Genomic DNA, 12,134 nt, shown 5'->3' on the forward strand with positions numbered 1-12,134 from the left:
TGCTTTCCTGTGGGACATGTGGTGTAACTGGTGTATAGCAGTGGCTCTTTCACTTTGTTGCTATGGCTTCAATATTTGCCCTTTACAGTCACTACTTGTATGCCTGCTAGGTGTCCTGACTGTAGTGTGCTGCTGTGGCTTTCCTATTTTCCATGTACATTCACACCTTGGAATGCTTGCTATATCTGCTAGGGTGTTACAGCATGCAGTGTGGTCTGGCCATGGTGTGGGCCTTGACATCTATTAGGGTGTTTGAGTATGCTGCTGAGCAGGCCCCAGACACTCTCAGGTGCATCTGTTATCTGCCTCATGGAATGGTACATATCAGTGGGGTACACCCATTAAATTGTCTGGTATGCTGCAGTTGTGACTGTGGGATAACATGAGCATATGTATTACTACACTTTTTCTGCCATGCAAGTGGTGCATACTTTCAGGACTTCATAGTTACCATTGCATGTGTTGTAGCACCTTTCTGCCTACTGTTTGTACATTTCACATGGAGTCTGTGGGGCATTCCTGTAACTTAGTCACTGTTGCTATATCTAGGCTCTTAACTATTCAAATATGGTGGTGTCAAACCTCTCATGTGTAAAAATATTTGCAGGTTGTCCACATTTCTGCCTCATATTTTGGTCAATATCTCATGCACAGCTTTTTCTGGCAAATCACTCTGGGCTCAAGTCAGAATATAGTGACAAACATTTAAGTTTCAGACTTCATACCCTTCCAAACATCCCACAAAATGCAGAACCTGTTACTCTCTGAACTGTCTAAGTTTGTTGTAACATTATTTGTAATGTGTCCCTGGTTTTGGCCCTTTGCTCCACATATTTTATTACTTGGTCCGGATGTGTTCCTGTAACAGGTTGTGGGGTATGGGCAGTGATTATCCTGCTGTGAGTATGTGTGCGGCTTTCAAGGTGCTACAGTGACATTATTACCTACTAGCTACCAACTAGCATGGCTGTTTCTGTTCACACACTACTATCATAGATATCCACTAGATTTGACAGTAAATATACATGACATGCTTTGTGTACTGCACATCCTATATTCCCTTTACATTCATTCCTACTATTACATGATATATTTATTTTAGCACAATGTTCTTGTATAGCAGTCATGGCTTAGTGGTAAATCATGCAGACTAGTGTTTCCAAGGTCCTGGGTTCAGGACTGACAGTGGGATTTTATTTTGCTTTTGAACTGACTACAGGAGCTGTCAATCAGAGTGACTAAGGCACTTTTAAGCAGTTGTAACCGGGTTAGCGCTGGTTTGCGCGGAGCTCACGCATGCGCACTGGCGTTCAGGTCAGCATGCACACGTGCACACCCGCTTACAACCGCTTAAACGTGCTTACTCTTGCGCACACCCACGCTATTTTCTTTGAAAGAAATGAAAATGGGGAGACAGGAAAGTGGTGAAAAAGGGGTCACAAAGAGGATAAGACAGTAGGGAAACAAGCTCGGGTTTTGCAGGAGGGATGTAGGTAAGGCCCATAGCTGCCCATTTCTTCATCAGCAACAGCTGTGCATATGTATGTAATTTGGTGTGACATTTGAAACCTTCCATCCCTGAGAGAGGTGTCAGGTCAACAATAATACTTGTTGTACAGCCAATTGTAATTGATAGTTTCCATGTCCAGCAGACATATGTGCGGAATGGGCAGCTATGTATGGGGGCGTAATTTATTTGTGGGTACAGAGTGCCCTTTTTTTTTTTTTTTTCAGGTGAGAGTGGTATGTCAGGTGAAGGAAGTCGGTATAGCTGGGGAGGTAGGTTGGGTAGGTCAACAGAAAAGACAAACAAGACGCATACAGGGGCGGTGTATGACATGTGTGGGGGGGTTACACAATTGACGGGGATGGAGGTTTGGATATCCAGAGCCCATGAGCCCACAGATGGCAACAGTGGAACTGATATCCACACCCATGGGCAGTTGCCACTGTTCCTTCACTGCCCAGGACAGGGCTGTGCTGGGGGCAGTGTAGGCCGGGCAACAGGCATGCCCGTAAGTTGTGCCACCTGTGCCTCAAGCTGGCGTAGGGGCCCAAGAACAGAGTCCTGGATCTCCCTACGCACCACAGTCCGGACGCTACGGAGGGTGAGTGGTGGTTCTCCTCCGGCCACTCTTGCAGAGGGGGGATGGGCCCCATCCCCTGCAGTGCTTCCACCTGCAGGTGGCACAGGGCCACCGGAGGAGGGTCCAGACTGGGCACTAGTGCCAGGTGCACTCACCAGCTGAGGTGGGAGAGGTGGGTCCGCTGGAACCCGCCTTCCCTGTCGTCCTATGTTTTGCATTATGTCATGACAGTTTGGGTTAGTAACATACAATACCATTCGCAATTAGTTGTAACAGCATGCATTAGTATTCCCATTAACCAAACACCCAGATATTCACACCATTGAACAGCGAGCATAACACATGCATAATTTGAACAGCAATACACAGTCCAACAACATGCAGGGTTGATTGATGGCAACAGGCCATCAGGTTTGGACGTATGAACAGGGCAGATGCATCAACGTACATGCAAATATTTATGACCCAACAGGACAAATGTCCAGGGGTGTTAATTGTGATTGCACATACCAATTTCACGTGGAATGGATTATATGTGGTTATAGGGTGGGGTGAAGAAAATAATATTAACACCTTCGAATACCAATACATATGCTGTACATTTCTGATAGCTGCAGATATATACACACTACTGTTCTAACTACAGTTTCCTATATGATAACTACTTCAATTTGGTGATAGGACTGTTACTGCTACATCAATATACATTTTATTGTTATTCATACACGTTCATATCTGGCTTTGTTCAGCTACATCATCCTGCTACATTTGCTTTATATAGCTATAGACATCTGTGGATGTTTGATATTTCATACAATCATACTATCTGCATATTGCAGACTGAGAGCAACATATCCAGATTTTGGGATACACATTCCAGCTGCAGCAACACTTTGAACACATTTCGCAGTTTGGTTCTACTTGTCACATTCATTTCATTCTGTACTGACTGCAGTATACTTTATTCAGGAGTTATTACTACTTTATTGGTGGATTCATAACTCTTTCTCACACTCTCTCACTTGTTTTCATTTTACTATTCAGGATGGTACTTACTTCTAGGCTTTATTGACATGTTTTACCTGTAGTTATTACAATCCTTTCCAGCAGTCTCACTTCTGTCATGTTTCAGTATTTCAACAGGGATATATTTCACACATGTGATTTGCTCATCTTCTGCAGCTGTACTTTTCAGCCTGCTGCAGGTTGTGTACTATTATAGTACAGGTGGGGCATCTTTATTTCAGACTTTATTTCAGACATTTTCATTTTTCTGTTTGGATTACAGACTGCAACACACTTTTGTAATCAAGCAATACTTGCAAACACTTTTACACTGTTACTTGCACATTTTTTTACTTAGTGACTACACTGTACTCTTTTGCTAACTGTCATACTTTTATATTTCTTTACAGTTACTGGGAGTGGATTACTGACCTGCCTGCTGGTGCAACCGCACCAGCCTATCACCATAGGCTCTGCGGTTCACAGCACAGACACCTGCAGCTGTAATATAAATGAAGTAATATTGGAATACACATCTCCATAATATCAGCAAATTTAATTTCTTACATACATAATTAAATGTAACTTACTCAGTAGTGGGGCATTGGCCATTTTCCGGGCCTCCTGAATCCAAAGGTTCAATTGGTCATGCTTGCATCTCTTCAGGTCCACATGGTGGTGACGGACCTGCTCCCCAGTTCTTGGAATCCCTGTGGCACTGGTGAGATCATGAGCCAACCGGTCCCACGCCTCAGCCCTATATGCTCCCCACAGGACCTGGCCCTGCATGAGTTGGGCCTCATGATTGTGGACTAGGAGCCAGACCATGTATCTGGACTCCTCAATGCCCCACCTCTGTGCTCGAAAGCAACTACCCTCACCTACTCCTGACATTCTGGCTGCAAGTCAGTTCTACAATCGTTTATGCTGTGTATTCCTGCCTATGGGGCTTATATATATGCCGTTTTTCCCGCATTTATCTGTGATTGGCCATTTTGGAATTGTATCAACTTCACAAAACCTGCTTTGTCATGCTCCACTTTCTATTGATTCCTATATATTTGCTATTACTGCACTTCTAAGTACAGTTGTCGTGGCTTAGTGGTTCAGTACCTTGACTATGGTGCATGGTATCCTGGGTTCGAACCTGGCCACTGCTTTTTATATTTTATGACTGTCTAGACAGGCTAGGGGGTGTGTCTGTGTAAAGGCAGTTTTGTTACAGCTTGCTCAACGTTGCCCGTCGGTTAGCTTGTTAGCACGGTGCGCAGCTCCGCGCAAACGGGGTATGCTGGTTTATGCCTCATTTGGCTGTTAGCACGCATATTACGCTCAGCTCAGCTAGGTTTGGCTGTTAGCATGCATATTACGCTCAGCTCAGCTAGGGGCACGCAGTTTCAGAGTTAAACCACTGCTCACCTACGGGCACTCATTTTGCACCTGTTAAACCACTGCTCACCTACGGGCAGATGCACTCACTTTGTTAAACTGTAGCTCAGCTATAGTCACATCTCACATTTTTTATTGTTTTCTTATCTCACATTTCTTCAAAATAAATGGACTATTTCATTACAATTAACATAAAATATAATTTTATATGTGTACATATTTGTCAGGGACTTGTTTCGTGCTTATTTTACTAAAAATAAAAATTGATGTTGTGGGGGCTCGAACCATGAATGCCTGCTCTTCAGCCATCTCTACCACTATGCTATTGCTTCTTGGCTTACTTTGCATATTTAGTTCTTATATGCTTTTCCACTGACTGCTAACTGTGGCTAAGCTACGGGCACGCCCGCGCAAACGAGCGCACTCACGGGCAAACATCTTTACGATTTAAAAAAATATATAACATGTTCATTTATATATTTTATGTTCATAGTCTGTGGGGGCATGTGTTGTGTTGTGTTTATTCACATTTCCATGGCCTCTGTCGTGGGTGTTTACTTTGGGCACTTTTACTCTTCTGGGGGCGTGTCCGCTTGCAGGGCTCGGCCTACGGACATGCCCCCTACTGTCTTCCATGGACCGTGTTAGCCTTAGGTGTGATTCAGCATGCTCTCATGAATATGCAGAGCATGCTGACATCACTCCGTTTAACTGCAGCCTCCGTGTAAGAGTTATAACTCTTACACGGAGGCTTCATGAATCCTGCCCTTAGCATTAAAACTTCTCTGCCCTTGAAACTCACATTCATTGAAATAATACTGAAATCCACATTCAAAGAAAATACATTTTGCTAGTGGCAGATAAAGATTAACTTTGGGCAGTTTTCAAATCATAGGCCCCTTGAACACAAAATATACACGTGCTCTTTGTTACACCTTCCTGATTGCATTGAATTATATTCCTTGTACAACACAGTACAGTTGTTAGAGGGCATTTTAAATTTATTGTTTTGAACATTTTTCCAGTAAACAATGAAAAAAAATGCATGCACCAATATGACAAAACTGCCCAATTCAGAACATTTCCATCACAAAAGTCTACTCAAACTTCTACAGTCCACCAGTATCAGTAAATATGCACAATCTCTGAAGTCAAAGTCATCTAAATAATTCCACATTAAAGAACTCTGTAACTAATGAAGAGGTTGCTGCTAGCAAACAACTCTATATGTCATTGTTTCATCTACAAATAAAGCGCCTGTTGCCCTTGAGGAATAAAATGCCTATGTTGCATTAACAAAATAAGCTAGTAATATCGCAATACTAAATGGAAGGCAAACTGATAACAGATTCATAGTTGCTAGGTATCATCACCAAAAAGGACTGCAGCATCCACCCCCTTTACAACACTGTACAGTATCAGCAATGCATCTACCTACTGTGGGAGTAGAACCCACAGCCTTCTGCATCAAAAGCAAGTACACTACCTGTTGTGCTATTAACAATACAAGCAGATTTGGCATAAGTAGCACTAAACTTTTGTTCCCCTGCAGCTCTCAGCTCCTTGTAATATCTACTCAACACTCAGCTGTATCTCTGAATTTTGCAACACAAGAAATCTGGAAAAAGCCAAAATTTATAGGGGGGGGACAAAAGCCCCAAAACCTGGGACACATTTTAAACATTGCTTGTATAATGTTGGAAAGTTGCTAGAATAAACTGCTGTGTTACCACCATACATTTCACTTCCAAGTCTTGAACCCAGGGGACCCTGTGCAAAACCTCTTAGCACAAAACACCTGAACCCAGCCAATAATGGGTGAATACATCCCCCAAACATATTCAGCGAATTCAGTTCTCACCATAGCTCTCAACCTCTTAGCAAAAAACACATGGACAAAGCCTGTAATAGGGGAATACAGCCCCCAAACATATTCAGTGAATTCAGTCCTCACCATAGCTCTCAACCTTAGCACAAAAAACCTGGATGAAGCCAATAATGGGGGAATACAGTCCCAAAAATAGGGATACATTTCAAATACCCATGTTATAAATTTAGAAAATTACTAGAATAAAAGTTTTGTGTTACCATGTACTTTCTGAAGAATATGAAGTCTGAAATTCAAATGCCTGTTATTTTTATTTAACATTTGTTAACCAGGAAAGTCTGACTTGGAACAAAAGCCAATTTTCAGCAGAGCAGGGAGAAGCAATCCAGACACATGTTCTTTGCAAGATGGTAGGACATGCAGACTCCACACAGAAGGCACCCCAGCCAAGAATCAAACCAGAGAATGTGTAGCTGTCAGGCAACAATTCTACCAGTGCACCACTGCACTACTGCCTTTGTAAGGAAAAACAAACACACAGAAACCACAGATTTTATAAGGAACAGAACAAATATGAGGCAAAAATCTGCAAATATTTTACAAATGGTGGTGGGTGGGGAATTCAGGCCCTTGCCACCTGCACCCAAGGTACAGCGTTCAACCCTTGTATTCTCTACCCACCAATCATGTGTTCTCAAGCCACCAGTATATAGCAATTGGGGCATTTTATACACACACACACACACACACACACACACACACACACACACACACACACACACACACACACCTAAAATCGTCCCGAAACAAGCTGATAACACACATAGCTAAAATTGTCTCGAAGCAAGCTGGCAACACACACACCTAAAATCGTCCCGAAGCAAGCTGATAACACAGACAGCTAAAATCGTCCCGAAGCAAGCTGATAACACACACAGCTAAATTCGTCCCCAAGCAAGTTGATAACACACACAGCTAAAATCATCCCATAGCAAGCTGATAACACACACACCTAAAATCGTCCCGAAGCAAGCTAACACACACAGCTAAAATTGTCTTGAAGCAAGCTTATAATACACACAGCTAAAATTGTCCCGAAGATACACACACTACCTGAAGCAAGCTAATCCATCCACTCTTCGGTCCCCTGAAGCAAACTAATCCAGTGCTAAAATGATCAACCCACTAGGCAGTCGCTAACGGCTGTTTTTTCAGCTCCCCTGAAGCAAGCTAATCCAAATGCTTGTCAGTCCCGCTAGGCAGTCAAGTTCTCACAGTTGGTTTCCGGGGCTGGTTTCCCCGCAAGAGTAGGCTGGAGTCTTCAGCTTGCAGACAACACAGTCCGGTTTCCTTCTCTTCTGTGCGGTGATGACCGCACAGACTTCTGGGCTGCAGGGCAGAAATGCCTTTCTCCCCTATCTAGGCTGCTTAACACTGCAGTCTTGAGTTCTTTGAGTAGAACTCCATGCATGCATGTGTGGAGTTCCGATACTCATGATTTTTTTTTCTTGTTAGGTAGGGGGCTCGTGATTTTTTAAAATTTTTCTTCTTTCTTTTTAGGTGGGGGGGCTGCCGTCCTGCAGTCCTATAGCACAAGCCGCCCCTGCCTACAAAGGAAGCTTGTCCAGGTTATATAAGTTAATAATAAAAAAATAACTCCTTTTGCAAAATTTTGGAACTTTTTAGATAGTAATGGATTGAGTGACTCATTTGCTGAACAGATTAAAGCTACATTACTTTAGTCAGCTAGTCAAACATCTTCAAGTTTATACTGGAAAGTGTTTATGTGGAAATATATACATATAATGTTTGTTACCCCTTATAAAATTTCTAAGTTTAGTTAAATTGCTTCTTCAGTTTGCTGGAGATGGATTAAAGATGTAAAAGCTGATTGAGCATGTATGTTTATGGATTGTGAAAAATTAAACATTTATTGGGAAGAGATAAGTATTTTTAAGGTGTCAGGGTCTGTTAATAATACTAATGAATGTTCCAATTCCTTTATCTGTAAAAGCCAAACAATAAAATGTTTTGGAGCCTTCTGGCAGTAGCTAGGAAAATTATTACATAAAGTTAGAAATCACACTCTTTTTCCTGCATGCAAAGAATTTTAAATGCAACAGCAATGCTATGTAAAACTGAAAAAGAAGTGATTAGAATAAGATCTATAAATCATACTAGGACTTCTGTTTGTTGGGATAGTCTTGAAATGTTGCTATTGAAATACCAATATTCTTAATTTGTTAATTGTATGAGATTACCCTGATGATTCAATGTATTTCTAGCATAGTTGTAACAGTACGTGATACTGAAATTCTTCCTTTCTTTGTATATATGTTAAATCAATAAAAATGTTCTTAAAAAATAATAGTTATGTTAACTTGTGAATAATGTAACAGATTGTATAAGACCAGACCCAAAATTACACCAAACTTGCCACCTCAGGGCAACTCCAGCCCACCAATTTCCGTATAGAAATCTGCACCCTCCCATTGGCATCAAATATACCCAACCATCCTTTTACTTCAATTCAAGTCCAACAAATGAAATAAGATATTTGACTAAATCCCAACAGTCAACCTACTAGGGGCAGATAGACTACTATTCTGGTTTATACTATTATGTAAACACCACCTTCTACATGCAATTAAACATTTTTACACCCTTTATCTCACTCAGTAAACTTCATGACCTATAAATGAAATCATGTTATGTTCAGACCCATATCCCAAAGTTAAAAAATAAATAAATATATATATATATATATATATATATATATATATATATATATATATATATATATATATATATATGGGTCTACTTGTCTACTTTTAATCACTGAAATTACAGTTCTTCAAATTCCAAACAGCCGACTTCACTTCAGTTCAGTGAACTTCAATTCAACTGAAAGCACAGACTACTGAACTTCTTTCCCTAGGAAATGAACCACTTGGCCACCAGGGAAAAAAAAACTAAATGGAAACAAATTAAACCAATGCAAGTCAGGGTCTTCACCCCCCCCCAACACACACACACTCCGCCCAAGTAAATATACCAACTCCAAGATTGCAGTACACTGGAGAAAAAGACAAATGGAAAAGGGCAAGGTTCACACTGAGCAGCATCCTACCAATGCCCAGAATGATACCACAGAACAAGCAGAAAATGATTGATTTCAACAATTGGCTAAGTTTCTGGTGTCATTCTAAGGGGATCCAGCATCTGTCTGTCGGGGATGACATGATTGACAGACCTCAATGCTTTGCCAGAGATGGCCTGCATTTGTCATGCCTTGGCTTCCGGATACTGACCAAGGCTCTAGCCACCCCTATAGTGCCTTTTTTAGGTGGTGTTCCAAAGATCAAATTACTACAGTAACAACTACAAATAAATGCAAACCGAGGGTCATGCTGCTCAATGCTAGAAATTTAATCTCAAAATGCACTCTCTCGAAGCACTCCTTAAAATGGAGAACATCAACATTTGCGCTGTAACAGAGACCTGGTTCAAGGCAGAAGAAAGCACCCCTGCACTACCAGGCTATAACTCATTCCACACTTTTTGGCCCCAGAACTTGGACAGAAGCTCCAAAGGGGGTGGTGTTTCCATATTCATAAAGGATGTGCACACCTCCAGACTAGTAGCCCAACATAACGCATCAGAGATACTTCAGGTGCAGCTAACATTGGGTAAGCCAGCGATTCAGGTCATAGCCTGTTATAGGTCCCCAGTCATATCCCAAAACTCAAACTCCACATTCCTAAGTACACTGGAGAGTATTATGGTCCATCCTAACACTCTTATAACTGGGAGAATTTAACTACCTCGCCATTAACTGGGAAAACTACTCATGTACCAATACGCTTGCCCATTTCCTGTAATTCATTAGTTCCACTGCCCTGAACCAGCTTGCTCTTATCCACACTAGAGGTAGCAACATCCTTGCCCTGGTCATTACTAACATGGGCGACTGATACTCTACACCAATAGTCAACTCCTCCCTCGTTAGATCCAACCACAAACTAATCACCTTAGAAATCCGCATTCCTCCCACACTTCCTGCAAATGTAACCACCATGAAAAACTTCTTCAAAGCTAACTTTGGGCTCCTAAAAACAGAGGTGGCTAACTTCACAACACCCATGCAAATGGAAAATAGTTGCATGACTGCCGAATCATAAACAATGCACTGTATGAACACATACACAAATGCATAAACCTCGCCATACCCAATAGAAACAAGATGCTCTCCTCCAAAAAAAGGAAGCCAATCTGGTGGTCCCCTGCTATAAACAAACTCTACAACAGAAGGGGTAAACTGATGCTGAATAAGGTTAAGTCCCAAGACTGGAAAAACTCCCTTATCAGCCTCAACAGAAAGTTGAGATCCCTCATGAAATCCTCCAAAGCTAGCTATGAAAACAGAATTGCAGCAGATAGTAAACACAACCACAAGCCTTTCTATAGTCATGTAAAGAATTTCCATGGCAATATCCAGATATGCTCTGAGCTACTGCACAATGGTACCTCCTATACTGAGCCAACACATATTGCCAATATAGTAGCTGACAGATTCAGTGCCAACTTTACCCCTCTCCCCCCCAAAGGACCAATCATAATACTAGTAGATTGCAAGGCACCCAGTATTACTGCTGCACAGGTTAAAACAGAACTGTCCAAGGCCAAGAATACAGCTTCCAAGGGACCTGACAATATCCCTGGCTGTGTTCTACATGAACTACAGAGTGAACTGACACATCACCTCTGTGCCCTGTTCAATCACAGCCTCACTTCAGGCTTTGTCCCTACCGAATGCTGCACTGTTACAGTCACCCCTCTCCACAAAGGAGGAGCAACTACAGATCCTGGGAACTATCGCCCCATTATCCTGACAAGTGTGATATGCAAAGCTATAGAAGGCATCATCATGGACCTAACAAACAAGGATATAGGGAATCTCCAAACTCTGGATCCCACACAGTTTGGTTTTGTGAAGGGTAGATCATGCCTGCTCAACTTGGTTGACTTCTTTGAGTCAGTAATCAGAGCTGTGGATGAAAGTAAGGTGGTTCATACAGCCTACCTTGATCTGGCCAAGGCCTTTGATACCATTCCCCACCCAGGAATCATAGAAAAACTCACTAAGCTAGGCATCAATCCCTATACCACTAGGTAGGTTGCACACTGGCTCACAGATAGAACCCACAGTGTGAAAGTAGCTGACTCCAAGTCAGACTGCGGACCAGTCATGAGTGGAGTCCCACAGGGCTGACAAAGTTCACAGATGATTACAAGTTGGGAGCCATTATTAACTCCCCAAGTGATGTTGACATCCTACAGAAGGCCCTCACTGAAACCAATGACTGGTGTCAGAACCATGGCCTTAAGCTCATTTCGAAAAATGTGTCATCATCCCCTTTGGGAAAACCCCAGTTCCCATGAATTACCACATCGATGGTGGTCTACTGAACATAGAAGGCGTTATAAGAGATCTGGGAACACAGGTTGACAGCAGCCTCTCTTTTGACCACCACATTGCCACTGTGATTAGAAAGTCCTTCTATGTGGCACATCTCATTACTAAGGGTTTTGCATCCAGGAAAAAAGAGGTCATTGTCTTCCTCCTCTCTACACTTATTAGGGAAATCATTGAGTACAATGCCCCATTTGGCATGTACCTCACTAGACATCTGCAACAACTGGAGAGGCTGCAAAAGTACCTCACAAAGAGGATCCTAGGCCTTAAACACTTGTCCTATATGGACAGACTCAAAAAACTCAAACTATTCTCTATCTCATACCGCCTACTTAGAGGTGATCTCTGC

This window comes from Protopterus annectens, chromosome 4.part0 (genome assembly GCF_019279795.1).
Source record: "Protopterus annectens isolate FY-2018-M chromosome 4.part0, PAN1.0, whole genome shotgun sequence".
Taxonomy (NCBI): domain Eukaryota; kingdom Metazoa; phylum Chordata; order Ceratodontiformes; family Protopteridae; genus Protopterus; species Protopterus annectens.